This window comes from Mastomys coucha, unplaced genomic scaffold, assembly GCF_008632895.1.
Source record: "Mastomys coucha isolate ucsf_1 unplaced genomic scaffold, UCSF_Mcou_1 pScaffold13, whole genome shotgun sequence".
NCBI lineage: Eukaryota > Metazoa > Chordata > Mammalia > Rodentia > Muridae > Mastomys > Mastomys coucha.
The window spans coordinates 68,387,782-68,402,217 of NW_022196895.1; positions in this window are offsets into that span (position 1 = coordinate 68,387,782).

Here is a 14,436-nt window from a genome sequence, read left to right on the forward strand (position 1 = left end):
GAGAGAGAGAGAGAGAGAGAGAAAGGGAGGGAGAGGGAGAGAGGGAAGGGTAGAGAGGGAAGGGTAGAGAGGTGTCCATCAAGACCAGAAGGTATTTAATGCCTGGAAAAAATTATAAGAAGTTTTCATCCATCTGTTGTGGGTATGGGAAACCAAACTTACAATTTCTGAGAGGGCAGCCTGATTGTTCTTAATGCTAAGCCATCAACCCAGCTCAAGGTAATGAATTATTATTAATGATCATCAACAAGATATAATATAGAAATCATAGGATTTTATGAGGAAAATAAAACAAGTAGATAGCAAGTACTAAAAACTATAATTCAAAGCAAACAGTTGCAGTCATTTACACAAAACCTCTTGTGAGTTACAAGAAATAGCAAGTGAGATGATCACCAAGTATTCTGGCAATGCTGTCAAAAAATATTGAGTGATAGTGCACATATGCAAGGAAAAAAAGCAAGAAAAAGATTTCTAAAACAAATACAATTTTTCTTCTAGAATATGACATACACTATGACTAGCGTGCATAGATTTATAAAACACTTCGCTATGCTCCCCCAAATCTTCAAAGACAGTCAAAACTACTGGAACTGTATAAAGGACAAGACTGGTGAAGAGTATTACATTTATAGCTACTAATAAAACTAAAGCTAATTGAGAATTAAAAATATAGTTTAGTGATCATGGGACCAGATAATGTAAACATAGTACCAGCTTGAGAAAATACTAAACTTAGTAAAGAGTAAGATATGTAAAACAGGGATTTGGTCAAGCCAAATGAAATTCCTAATCCTGGTAATAATGGTTAGCACTAGTGCCATCAACACCTGCATTCTAAGGCTGTAGGACAGGTAATGTGGAATAAAGCAAATAATTAGTTACAACACCCTAAGTCTACTTATTGTATAGTCTACTGCTGAGAAGCCATATTCTCTAGGACTTGAGAAAAAAAAAAAAACACTATTGTAGAAACTATGAAAAGTCTGAAAAGGTTATTCTGCCACAAGACTATGAATGGATATAGCCAGTTTTATGGAGTCTGGGGAATTCTCTAAAATCTTAGGCAATAGGAGGGAAGGAATTAGTCATGATGTATAGTCAGTTATCCTTAGTCAACAAGACCCAAGAGGTGACAAAAGAACCTAGTTTGGATTCCCACAGGCAGCAAGTGTACATCGGAGCTGAGTAACCTGAAGTTTAGAGGTGCTGAATGTTTCAGGTTTAGGCTATAAACTAAACTACCTGTGATCAACATATTTCTGTGTCATCCTGACACAGTACAAATACAGTACAAGCAATATCATCAAACACTAATCTAAATTATGGTAAAGCTAGGTTTTAGATATTGTTGAGATATATAATCATTTGCTCTATAGTAAAAGAGATTATAGTTGACAACATGTATGGGACGCACTGAATTTTAGTTGAAGGCCTTAAAAATAAAGATTAGAGAAAATATTCATAGCATTGACTGGATCCTGATATTTGACACTTAACTAGGCCTATGTGCACATTCAGAAAATTCTTTCAGAAAAATCTCTTTAGAAATATCGCTTCCTTTCAGCTGATATACTTACTCTTCTTTCCTGTGGAGAAGGAAAGATGTCTGTATTCTACTGGACTATAATGAAATCTGCACTCGCTTCCATAGGGACTTTGTCTTTCAGGTTAATGTACAAATTCTCTTCATAAAGTTAGGAATGCAGGAAGCCAGTACCTCCAATTCCAAGACTTTCAGAAATACTAAATATGGAAAATCTATGAGGTATTATTTCCAAGAATGGCACTGATGTAAAAGATTTGTCATGTATCAGTCTGAACTCACTCTGTGTCACATGTGCATATTTTCCTGGTTCAGGTGCTGAATGTTTAAATGAAAATGACCAAAGCAATATGGACTGTAAGCTCAGACTGTCATCCTATTCCATTTCCCAAGAGGCTTTATGAAGGAATGACTTCTGTTTAGGGTCTGAAATAACTTCACAAGAAAGCACAGGTTGTAGAACACTAGGGTAATCCCCATGGTACCTGGAAACCAATATGAAGAGATTTCTACATGGGCAATTTGAACTTAATAAGCATAAGAATCGAAATAAACTCAGACTCAAGGTAACTGGCCAACTTCCAAAGATGTTAGAGAACCAATTAGTTATCTTGAAAAGTGGGTAAATAAGAGAAGAGACATGCTGCCCGCCAGCCTTGCTTGCATGAACCGGTGGGAGATAATTGGAAAGACAAGTAATTAGCCAAGCTCATGTAGCTGACCAAGACAGAAGATAGAACCTGGCATAGTTTTGTTTATAGGTTTGTTTTTTGGGGGGATGGAACTTGGGGCTGTTGCTGTTGTTTTTCATTTGGATAAATCTGTGCGTCAGTTATAAAAAACTTTCTGTTATAATACTGACAATTGTACATTCTCTTTATAGTTTGAATTGAGAGATCTTAGATAAAGGCTTTATAAGTCTAGGTAGACTAAGTTTGGATGCAATTCCAAATAGCCCCTAAGCTAGCACAGTTTCATAACAAAGGTGTGCTTCATATGCTTAGTCCTATGATTTTTTTCTTGAGTTCTATTTTTTATAGACTAATGGAGCGGCACCCACCTTTTCCATCATTAGTTGCATCTGCCAGATTTTTGGGTGAGGGAGGCTGCAGAAAGTCTCACACATGTACTAGATTAGCATGGAGGTGCTTATCTCCTAGGTTCACAATTTATTTACAAGAGAACTAGTGACATCATCCTAACCAACCACAAATAAACTCCCACAATACAATTCTGTTATGTACTTAAATGATAGGAAAAGGAAGCAACTTTCATAATCGCATTGATAATTCCTGAAATGTTTAATTTACAAATTATATAGTTATGTAGTTCTATATCCAGAAACAGAAAAAAAACATTAGTTATCCATATAGCATTTATTAAGGCAAACTAGAGCTCCTGTGTATACCCACACATTCTAAATTAATACTGCCAACTATCTTGTAACCTGAAGAGAACCTCAAACACCCAGGAATTCATAAAATATTAAACAAATGAAGACTGGCAAGGAATAGGTACTGTGAAGAGAAGCCTGGTATCTTTATCTTTTACTGCCTTTAGCGTATATCAAACACGTCTGCTCTCCTCAGTCCCCACTGTCATTCGTGGACATTATCTGGGCAAGAAAGGATGCAGAGCTTGGGAATCCTTTGAAATCATCTTAAACACAGGACTACTACTACAGGAACAACAAAACATAATATGAAACAACAGTCTTTATAAAAATAACAGCTGACTTCAAATGGAAGTGACTTCATTATTTCCTTAATGAAAGAGAGAGAGAGAAGAGAGAGGGAGTGAGGGAGAGAGAGAGAGAGAGAGAGAGAGAGAGAGAGAGAGAGAGAGAGAGAGAGAGAGAGAGAGAGAGAAGGAAAGACCATGACTGTTCTAAGGTCTAAATATGTTCTCCCATATTTTAGCTATATGGGAGAGTTGAGTCAGAGGCAGACACATCTGGGAGAGTCCAGAGTAGTCTTGACCATAAACCATGTGGGAATATTGGGAGGGTAAGGTAGAGAGGGAACCAAGTAAAACAACCAGGACATCAAAGTTACCAAAGAAGGAGTGGGTAAGCAAGCGAAGTGTCTGGATTATATAGAAAAGAGCTTCTGAGGTAAGGGCAGCCAGGTCCTGGCTTGGGGAGGTCAGGGTAGAGGGTGGAGCATGCCAGTCATACCTTGTAACAGGTAGACATTGAGAGATACTGGGAGAAGCTGGAGACCAGGTCTGCTTTGATACTGGAATAGGCACCCAAGAGTTTGAAACTTTACATTTACCTCTCTTAAGGACAAAGGTGGATCTTTTTTAATGCTTGTAATGTCTTTATTGTGCTCCATTTTAAACATCTTTACAGTGTTTCAAATTGAAATAGAAGTACATTCCTTTTAGCTCTTCCCAGTTCTCACTTGAGCTCTTCTCTGATCCTCCTCCACTCTCAAGCTGATAGCCTCTTTTGCTGTGATTATTGTGTTATATACGTGTGTATATTAATTTATATGTGTATATGCATATGCATGTGTGATTTATGTATGTGTAAGCATATACCTATCATATATGTGTATGTATACAGCTATATATGGATCTGTGCAGATACTTATTATTTTTAGTATGTATATAGTTTTAGATCTGACCACTTGGCTTTAAAAAAAAACAATAAGGGTGCTCATCCTGAGAAGTTCTTTCTTCTTTTCCCAGCATTCGTTAGTTGACTGTAGTTCTTTGTCTGTGTGTGGTGTCCCATGAAGTTTTCTTTCTTCAGTATTAACATGTCCATTGATATTGCCAGCATTTCAATCTTGTTCCTCCAACCATTTCTAGGAGACACTATTTTAACAGCAGACTTCCTAGTATTCTGCTCATAATCATTCTACCCCCTCTTCCACGATGCGCCCTGAGCCATAGACAGAGGAGATGTGATGTTAGATATATCTATTGCGACTGGCTTTCTCATAAAATACTCATCTCTGAATAAGTCCAGTTATGGTTTTCTTTGATGAACTCTATCTGCTGTAAACAGATATTTTATTATTCTATTGACAAACTGATACCTCTTTTATACTAAGGGTAGTCTACCGAACAAACATACTTGTATTGATGTCACTTAGAAGAGTAGATCCCTGTTATATACAAATTTCCTCTGAATTGGAACATTCCCTTCTGTAGGAAAGCTTGTTAAAGCTCAGAAAATACTAGAGAGATGCTCCTGGATTTGCAGAAAGCAAATAACTCACGGGTTTCAGGTTGTCATTGAAACCCGTCAGATTCAAAAGTCTCCTCCAATTCCCAAGGACACCAGAGCCATACAGACCGATTGGGAGAAAATCTGATCTGTTGAGCTGCTAGCAATTTGTACAGAGACCTCCATGGTGTCAGCTTTCAGGCTGTAGTTGGGTCTCCACTGCCAAAATGTTAGAAACTTCTCGTATATATTCCTATAGATAACTCCAAAAGGTCATTTGTTAACTAAGTTCATCATTAATGACATCATTACATTTTAGTCATTGGCTCCTTACATATAAGTAAATACTTATTCGTGTCTTCCCAGAAATGATGCTACATAACCAAGCCATATATTTACAATCCCCCCTCCCAAATCTTAGCATTTCTGAAAATCATTCATTTCAAAACCTAAGCTCTGAACATCTGGTTGGAAGCACATACCTTTTCCAGGGTCTAGGCTCAACACAGAACATAGAGCTAGGGAAGAATATGGCGATGAGCTGAAGGATAGGAGAATGTGTGTTGCATTTGGCTAGCTCTGAACATCCTGGGTACAAATCTGGGGCTTGTGTCCTTCATTTTTAAACTGGAAAAGTTAGGTTTTAAAATTTCAAAGTTTACCTTAAAATTTTATTTCTTGGACAACAATCTTCCCATCTCTGTCAACCATCAATGGGAAGTTCCCAAGCCTGAAAATCAAGTTCAGCAATGGATATAAATGTAGACAGAATCCAGAGAGTGATGCCACAGCTCAGAGTTCAGAATCTTAAAGATGAAACTAGCAGGAACAAGTCAAGAAAGAGTCAGAAACTGGTAAGTTACAGTTCACAGTTATGATAGTAGTTAAGACCGTAATGGATTGGGAACTCAAGTCTGGATTTCAGTGACAGCAACACAGAGCACAGATAATCTGTATTAATTTACGACTCTCTGCAACATTTCCCTGGCTATTTAGTAGCTTCTGGAGAAAAAAACTTAAATTGACTGAAAGAAAACAAGACCAAATGAATGTAGGGGAAAAATGTGGGGTGGGAAGGGAATATGTTGTATAAAACAATCACTTTAATCTTCAGGAAGACACTGCTAATGGATCAAAGAGCAATGAATTCATATAGACATATAGACCTTTAACACCAATGAAAATATCTATGTGTTTCAAAGGGCAGGATGAGGTTGTCTCACCACTTGAGTTATGAGGAAATTGAAACAGATGTACAGCCAGTTGCTAGGTTGTTTTCCTGCTTGCCTTGTCTTCTCTCTCTGCAGTTGGATTCTGGGGAATATTTAACATAATATATGGCAACATGCATGTGCCCTCCAGTACATCAGCTGAAAAGAGATATTTACAATTGAATAGCAGTCAGTATGGGGCCCTGTGGAGCAGCTAGACTGCAGGCACTCCATTATTTACAGTTCTAACAACAGGGCAGGGGCATCATTGTTCCCCTTGTGACTTCTCAGCTGTCCTGACAAGCGAACTGCCTCAGAAAAGCTTCAGTGGGAACCTGGAAATGTTAATAATTCCCTCTGAGTAGACACACTGACCTCACCTATAGACAGTGAAGTAACTTCCAACATACTTCAGAACCTTCCAAAGACCTTCATATCAAAAATATCTCTGCTGCTGTCTGACCCAGACCTGAAATTCTTCTGAAAAAAAAAAATGCCACTTTGAGTTCCTACACTATTTCTTGGTCAAAAGCAAATGTATTTCAGCTCAGAATTATCTATTAATATCTCATGAAGAAAATCTACTGGATCTTACTTAATTTTAACTCACAAAGTTTCTCAGTTAGGCAGATGTGTAGGGACTATAGATGAAGGTTTAGCAAGGTATGGCCCACAGACCAAATCTAATCCAATATTTACATGTAAAGAACATTTGTTCAGCATATGTCACTCTTGGTTGTTTATACATTGTCTATGATGGACTTGAGTAGTTGCCATAGAGATTGTATGAACCACAAAGATGAATATATTTACAGAAAAAGTCAGCCAACAAATGATGTATGACAACTAGAGACTAAAGTTGAATGAAGATAAGAAACATGACCCAAATCACATAGTTCCACACAGAGAACAGAGAACTCTCAGTCACGTCTCTAATTCCCAGCTGTCATCCTTACCATCACTCATGTTGTCTCCTAAAGTTCTTGATAAGATAAAAACAAATTACAGAATGAAAGACAGACAGGTCAACAGGAACTCTGATGAGGCAAACACATCATCAACTGCCATGCAGCACTTCTACAGAGGTACTTTGTCATCTGACTCTGTAGTTAATGAATTTTCACTGTAGTCTTATCAAGGACTTGAAATGGCAAGTAATTCCTACATATTAAAGTAGAAATATTAAGGAATATTTTCTTTACAATGTCACCATGGTTCCCTAGTTAGACCTCACTGACTTTCTAAAAAAAATTCTCTGTTAGGGTGTACATGCATATGGGTATGCAGTATGTGTCTATGTGTATAGCATAAGCAACTGAGCAGTCTTAAAAAATAAATGTTACGTGAAATTTTAATATATAAAAGTGTATAAAATTGAAATTAAGGCTTCAGAATTCCCTGGTTGCTTATGGTCTTACCAGAATAATAGCTTCCCATAGATCATATTGAATAAATTTCAATTTGTTTTAATTGACACCTTTATTCCCTCTGTATAGTCCCCAATAATTGGATTTCTAGCCCAAATCTGATTGGATTGAATCATAATAACCTCATTTGTTCATAAATGCATACAGATAAATCCTCTATTTATACATGCCTTATTATTGGAAAATCCTTTTGTTTAGAACACAAATTTCTCTATATAGCATTAAATATTTGTTCTCCCTTTCCACTATGAATTTTACTTCTTGAGACATGGTTCTTGGACAAATAACATTGTATATCAACTTAAAATGTGTTCAAGGTTCAAAATCATCACTTTGATCCAGCCCCGGACAATGAGAATTTGCATTTTAAGAAAATAACTAGGGGATTTATTTGTATAATAAAGTTAGCTAAATGTAGGTACAGCATAATAAAATTCAGTCAAATCCTGAAAGGCAAACTATGAATGTATGAATTAGTGGTCATAATTAAATCAAGTAAAACAGACAAACAAGTCCCCCAAGTAGTTGTGCAAAGAACTAACATTCAAAGATACATTTAGTGTGTGGATTTTCAGGACACTGTGTCCAAGAGGCTCTGAGAATGTGGAAGGACCATGGCAGAGTCCCTGACTTTAAAGAACTGCCGTTTAATGAATAAATGGTTCTAGATAAAGCAATGGCATTTTAAAAAGTACTGTAAGATTCCAAAAATGTGTAAAGATAAAAGTCTTTGTTGTAGAGGCACCTCCCAGATGAGATAAGGACACAAATCTCTGAAGAGTCCTGTCGGCAGATGGCTTTGCTAACTAACATCAGGAAGAAATGATGGTTACGGCAGAAGGACATGCAAAGGCTTCTAAAGCTAAGCAGTAAAGTGGACCCTTTCCAGCAGTGCCCCAGTGATCCCGTTGCTAGGATCCCAGCCTCTGTATAATCTTCTGATCACAAGTCTTGGAAAGTCTGATGACTACTACGAACACAAGCCGAAAATGATGGACAAGGTTGATCACTTGCTATCTGTCATGTTGGCACTTCTCTGTTGACACTGTTTTGTCCCATTACTTGTTGACAAAGCAAACTGTCCAAATATGAGATGCTCAACCAAGCAGTCCATGAAACAGTAAGCTGAGAGAGGTTTCCAGCCAACTCTTTGTGAGGAACCGAGGCCTCCATCCAACAACTCATGGCAAACTACACATTGAAACAACGATGTGAGTGATTCAATAACTGTATCTTCTAAATAAGGTCTCATGAGCTAGGGGATACTGACAAGCCAAAACTCATACACAGAACCTATGATAACTGTATCACTTTTCCTTAAGTTGGTAAAATTTGGAACAATATGCTTCAACTATATGATTCCAAAGCTCTTTTGAGTGGCACCCTATACCATAGATTAAGGGGAGCTTGGACCTCCTTAATGTCACGAGGAGGAACTTGAGTAAGAACTAACAGGAATTTGAGCAGACCATTAGAAAGACCCAATTCACAGAACTATTTTTCATAAAAGGAGGCTGAAAAGATAAAGTTGAGAGTCAGGAAGGTAGCGGTGTGAGAGATGATGGGAGGATACCATGCAAGAGAAGCAGCTAAGTGTGTTTTGAATTTCAAAACTCTTTGCAGGAGATCATGCCACTGCACATACAACTCAAGGAGCAGAGCATTAGACAGTCTCCTGTGAGCTGAGGAAGCAATAAAACTACTTCAAGGACTTACAGGTGTAAATACTGACTCATCTGGCATCGGAGTTCAAAGTCCATGGAACACTTGTCTAAAACTTTTCCAAAAGAGGACAAATAACAGCACATACCAGAAATGAAAGAATGATGTCAGAACACCAGGGAGACAGAACCACACTAATCAACTTGATGTCTGTAAGACTGAAGGCAGAGTCAAAATGGGGTCTCCTTGAGATAATCCAGCCAACCAGACACTGTTGGTGTACCCTGGTGCTGGTGGTCTAATCTCACGGTACTTCAGTAACTCAATGTTTAAACTATTAATATTGTGTTAAGAGTGAAAGACCATCAGTATAAACACTGATAAGGAAAAAAAAGAGGTAAAAATCTTACAAATAATCTCCAGAATGACTTGCTGATATATAAATGAGTACCTGGTTAACATAAGGTGATAGGATGTAGAACACTACTTTTTTCTCCCTTCAGATGAAACATTTTATTTGTTATCATATTGTATAAAAAAGAGGCATGGGTTATGAAGTAAATGTGTAAAACTTGGTAAGCTATTAAAAACACAGTGTGATATATTTAAAAAGTAGCTGATTTACAAATATACTGTGTTCTATTAAAAATGTCCATAACACTCATATGTAAAATATATTTTTAAAATAAAGAAAAAACAATAATTTGTTTTCAAATGGTTACCATATATAAAATATGTACTCATTCCAAAAAGTTTTAAGTTTATGGAATGTATGTAGTATTTTTGCTAAATTAAAAAATAATGGGACAATATAAGGTTTGTATTTAATTATTTAAAATCTTTATTAATTTCTAAGAATATCATATATCATATTTTCAACATGTTCACTCCTTCCACAGCATCTTGAAGATACACCCACCCATTCTATCCTCATTCAACTTTGTATCATTATAAAAGTCTATTCATATCAATATTTTATTCTTTGAAATTTTCATATACTTATATAATGTAAAAATCATATCCACCTTACACCATCCCCTCAAGTTCTTCCCAGTGTCCCCTACCATACATATTTCTCAACTTTATGTCCTCTTTTAAAATTACTGCTATTCATAAGCTCTAAATTCAATTAGTGCTGCCATTATATACATGGGTGTGTGGCCATCCACTGGTGCACGAGCATCCTACCAGCAACTATGTCCTCAAAGGAGAGTGACTCTTGTTTCCTCTATAGATATTAGATGTCAATAACTCTTCCAATATGGGTAAGACCTCAGGGCACCCTCTACATCTATGCAGGAAATCTGACTGGCTTGACCCTGTGCAGGTAACTACAGCTGTTTGATGTATGCAGTAGCTATGTAATGTCCAGAAGCACAGTCAGTATTCCGCAGCTTGACTCCACATCTACCAATTTTTGCATTCTTGTCTCTACCCTTCTGTGAAGTTAGTTCCCTGAGCTTTAGATGCTGGAAGGTTGACATAGCACATCCATCCATAGCTAGGCACTCAGTGTACTTAGCACTCTGACCAGACATGGGTCTCTGCATCAATCATTACCATCTGCAAAAATTCTGCTCTGACCAAAGCTGAGAGGAAAAAAGTCTATGAGTTGTTAGGTGTTTGAGAATGAGATGACTCCCATGAGTCTATGGCATTTGAATACTTAGTTCCCAATTGGTAGCCCCTGTTTGGGGAGGTTTAGGAATATCATCTCATTTGAAATATGTCACTTGTGGGTGGTGACATTTGACAGTTTCAAGACTTCCTCCATTCTCAGTGTCCTAACATCTTCCTGCTTATGGTTCAAGACATGAACTTTTAACTGATACTTCACTATCATACCTGCCTGTCTGCTGCCACGCTCCTTGCCATGATTGTAATAGACTCCTGTACTTCAGGATACATACATAAGTACCAAATAAAGTCTTTATCTATAAGTTGTCTTTGTCACCTCTATTTATTTTTTAATCACAATAACATTAAGTTAACCAATTCAAAGAATAAATATAATCATTGAGAATACAACTTGACTGTGTGATCATTTAGCAAAATAACAAAAACTTTATCCCTGGGGAATATCATCTTCCCAAAGGCAGATTTTTGACAGGCTTTTGACAAGCTTTGCAGTACAAGGCAGTAAATCCCTCCTATAGATCAGGTCTCACATCCAATCAGAAAGTGAGGAGTTCCCCCCAGGATCAGCATGGCACTACTGTACTCATGAGTAACTCCTTCAGTTATGTCAGTATTGGACCATTCAAGGTCCAGCATGTGATATGCTCACTGATGCTTTTCTGTGCCTAAAGCCTTCCGAGCCACTTCTGGCACTAGGCAAGCTGGTCAGTAGAGAAAGGGTTCTCTGTTAATTTCAAGGCTGATTGCTTTGTGCTCTGTGTTCTCCATCTGGAATCATCAACGGGATCTTACCATGAAATTGTATGACAAGACAGTAGCCTATGTTGTTTTGTGTCTCAGGACCTCCATGACCAATAACTTATAAGGACGTACCTAGTACCTGCCATTGAGATTCTGAGGTTTTCACTTACCCATGTTTTCTGGGAGCAGCATTGTCCACCCATGTAAGATATTTACATGTATGTATGTATGTATGTAAATGTATATATATATACATATCATCTATATGATTTTTATTATTTTATTTATTTTATTTCATATATTTTATTATATATGTAGATTTATTTATATATTTATTTATTCATTTATTTAGCTTCTATTGGGCATCTTCATTCGTCTTGGATTTAGCTAATTCATCCCCATTCTCTCCTATCTCCAATCCCCCATTCCCACTTAAACCTTTAACACCAACTATTTTAGCCTTCTCCTTTCATGTTATCTGAGTTTTAGTATTTCTCTAATTGAGTTTTTCCTTGAGTTGGAAGATCAGAAGTTTCCATATAGCTTTTCCTAGCCACTTCATGTTGATTAGGCTTTCTGCCCAAAATTGTCTCTCATTTTCCCACATCAATTCATGCTTATCTCTAGCATTTTCCCTATTCTCATTTTAACTGTATTTTATTATCTCTCCTACCTTAAGCAATCCACTCTCAGTGGCTTGTTCCTAGTTTCCTGGATTCCTAATGTAATTTATATTAAACATACCAAATTATACATTTTGTCTTTGTAACATAAATAAGATACATCAATCCAATTATATTTATTGGTCTATGTTTGAAAATAATATTCACCACTTGGTTTATCTTCCTAAAAGTTCCAAAGTACACTGGGAAAATCTTCTAAAGTATTACTTTTAATTAAGTGTGACTGGCATCTGGATAAACATTTCTAATTTAAGAACTTAATTACAATGAGAAGCTTAGGTCATTTCTGAATCAATTATTAAATCTACTGACCTCATAGGTTATTTCAAATATTTCATTTTAAAACATGAAATAATAATAATTACATAACATATTTGCATCTAGAGCTTTTCAATTTATGGCTCTTATGCAAAAACTATGATTACTGATTCTGTGCTAAGCAATCAAAACAAATGTTATTTTTCGGAGTAGTCTTTAGGTAGAAAAAATAGGGGTTGAGAGTTCAAGCTCAGCTAAGCGATTTCGGCTCTTGGAACAGATGATAGAAAATGAGTTCAGTAAACTTAGATTGCCAGCCTGGAGACCATTAAAGTGTCTCTATAGCTCAACAAACATTCTGATTCAAAGATTCAATGTCTAGTTTTGAAGTGATGAACTATGAATATGCACAACTTGGTGGATGACATCTCAGATCCTTGAACTCAGAAATCCACCTGCCTCTGCCTTCCAAGTGTTGGGTTTAGAGGTGTGCACCACCACTGCCTGGCTGCATTTAAATTTTTTAAACATTTCTGAGATCATGGAAGAATTTGGGGGTTAGATGCATTGAATATCAAATATTATTGTCAAAATGCAGTGGGAACAACAACAGAGGAGTAAGATAACTGTATGCCCAGGGGCATCTACAGTAGGACTTGTGTCCCTTTTTGCTTACTTGTTTTTTCTTGTCACATTTTTATCTTACACCCAAAACTGACATTACATTTGCTCAGTCTTTGGCCATCCCTGTAAGCCAGGCATGTGAGAAACGGCTGGAAGGAAAATGTCAATCCTCAACATCCCAGGAGACACAAACTCTGGAGTGCTGTGCTCAAATGGTAGAAATAAACCTTAAGAGACATATAGAATTTTTTAAATGTAGGAAAATTGAGTTTAACTGCACTCACTGTGGGCTTTTGCTTCTGCATTTGGTCCTGAAGAATAAGATCCTGAGGGCAGGTATTTATGATCAGATGATGGATACCAGTTAGGCAAAGCCAGGATAGACAGGTAACCTGTGGTGACCAAAAAAAAACATATCAGGAGCTTATTTTTCCACATCTCCAACTTAACAAGAATAACAAGGATGTATTGAACACTTGTCTTATAAGTGTTTAATTTTTTTCTGTTGTGATGTGGAAAGTTGGCAGAAATAGAAGATATCAGTGTACAGGACAGAAATTATAAGGCTACATTCCACCTTATCAACAGAAAAAGCCAACTGGTAAGTACTGTGTGGACTTGTGATTTCAGTGTCTATCCTTTCTGTCAACGGTCAACACATAAAAAGCATAGGCTTTCCTTCTGCCTTCTCTCAGTGAGCTAAAATGTGTCTTCTTTGGGAGCTCCAGAGATGGCTCAGGTGTTCTTCCTGAGGTCACAGGTTCAATTCCTAGCACACTCATGGTAGTTCACCACTGTCTAAGACTCCAGTCCTTCTTTTGGCCTGCATAGGAACCAGGCACAAGCAGACACAGGGTGTACAAACGTGCATACAAAACCACCCATGCATGTGAGAAACAACAACAACAACAACAACAACAACAACAAACTTCTTCTTTGGTTCACACTAACCCAGAACTATGTATGGAAAGAGAAAATGTAGTAGAAATATAGAGAAACTGGTATAGAAGAAACTGCAGTTTTGCTGGGGTCATTGGCCTGGTTTTCTCTCTCACACAATTACTAATGAAGACTTGTGCACATTTGGTCTCTGTTGGGCTTTAAAGAACAGTAAGAAGATACTAGATATAATTTTGCTTTTTGTTTTTTTTGGGGGGTGGGGTAGGGTATTTTGTTGTTGAATTTTGTTTTGTTGTCTTTTTAAAATGTGTTTGGCTCTTTGTTGTTGTTGTTTTTGAGACAGGTTTTCCCTGTGTAATAACCCTGGCTGAACAATCTTTGTAGATCAGGCTGTGGCCTTGAACTCACAGTGATCTGTCTGCTCCTATATCTTGAGTGTTGAGATTAAAAGCATGTACTAACATGCCTGGCCTTTTTTAAGTTTCTTCATAGGAATTTGAAGTGAAAATCATCCAGAAAGAAACTTATGAAGGTGACTTTAAACTTAAAATAGTACATATCCTCACAT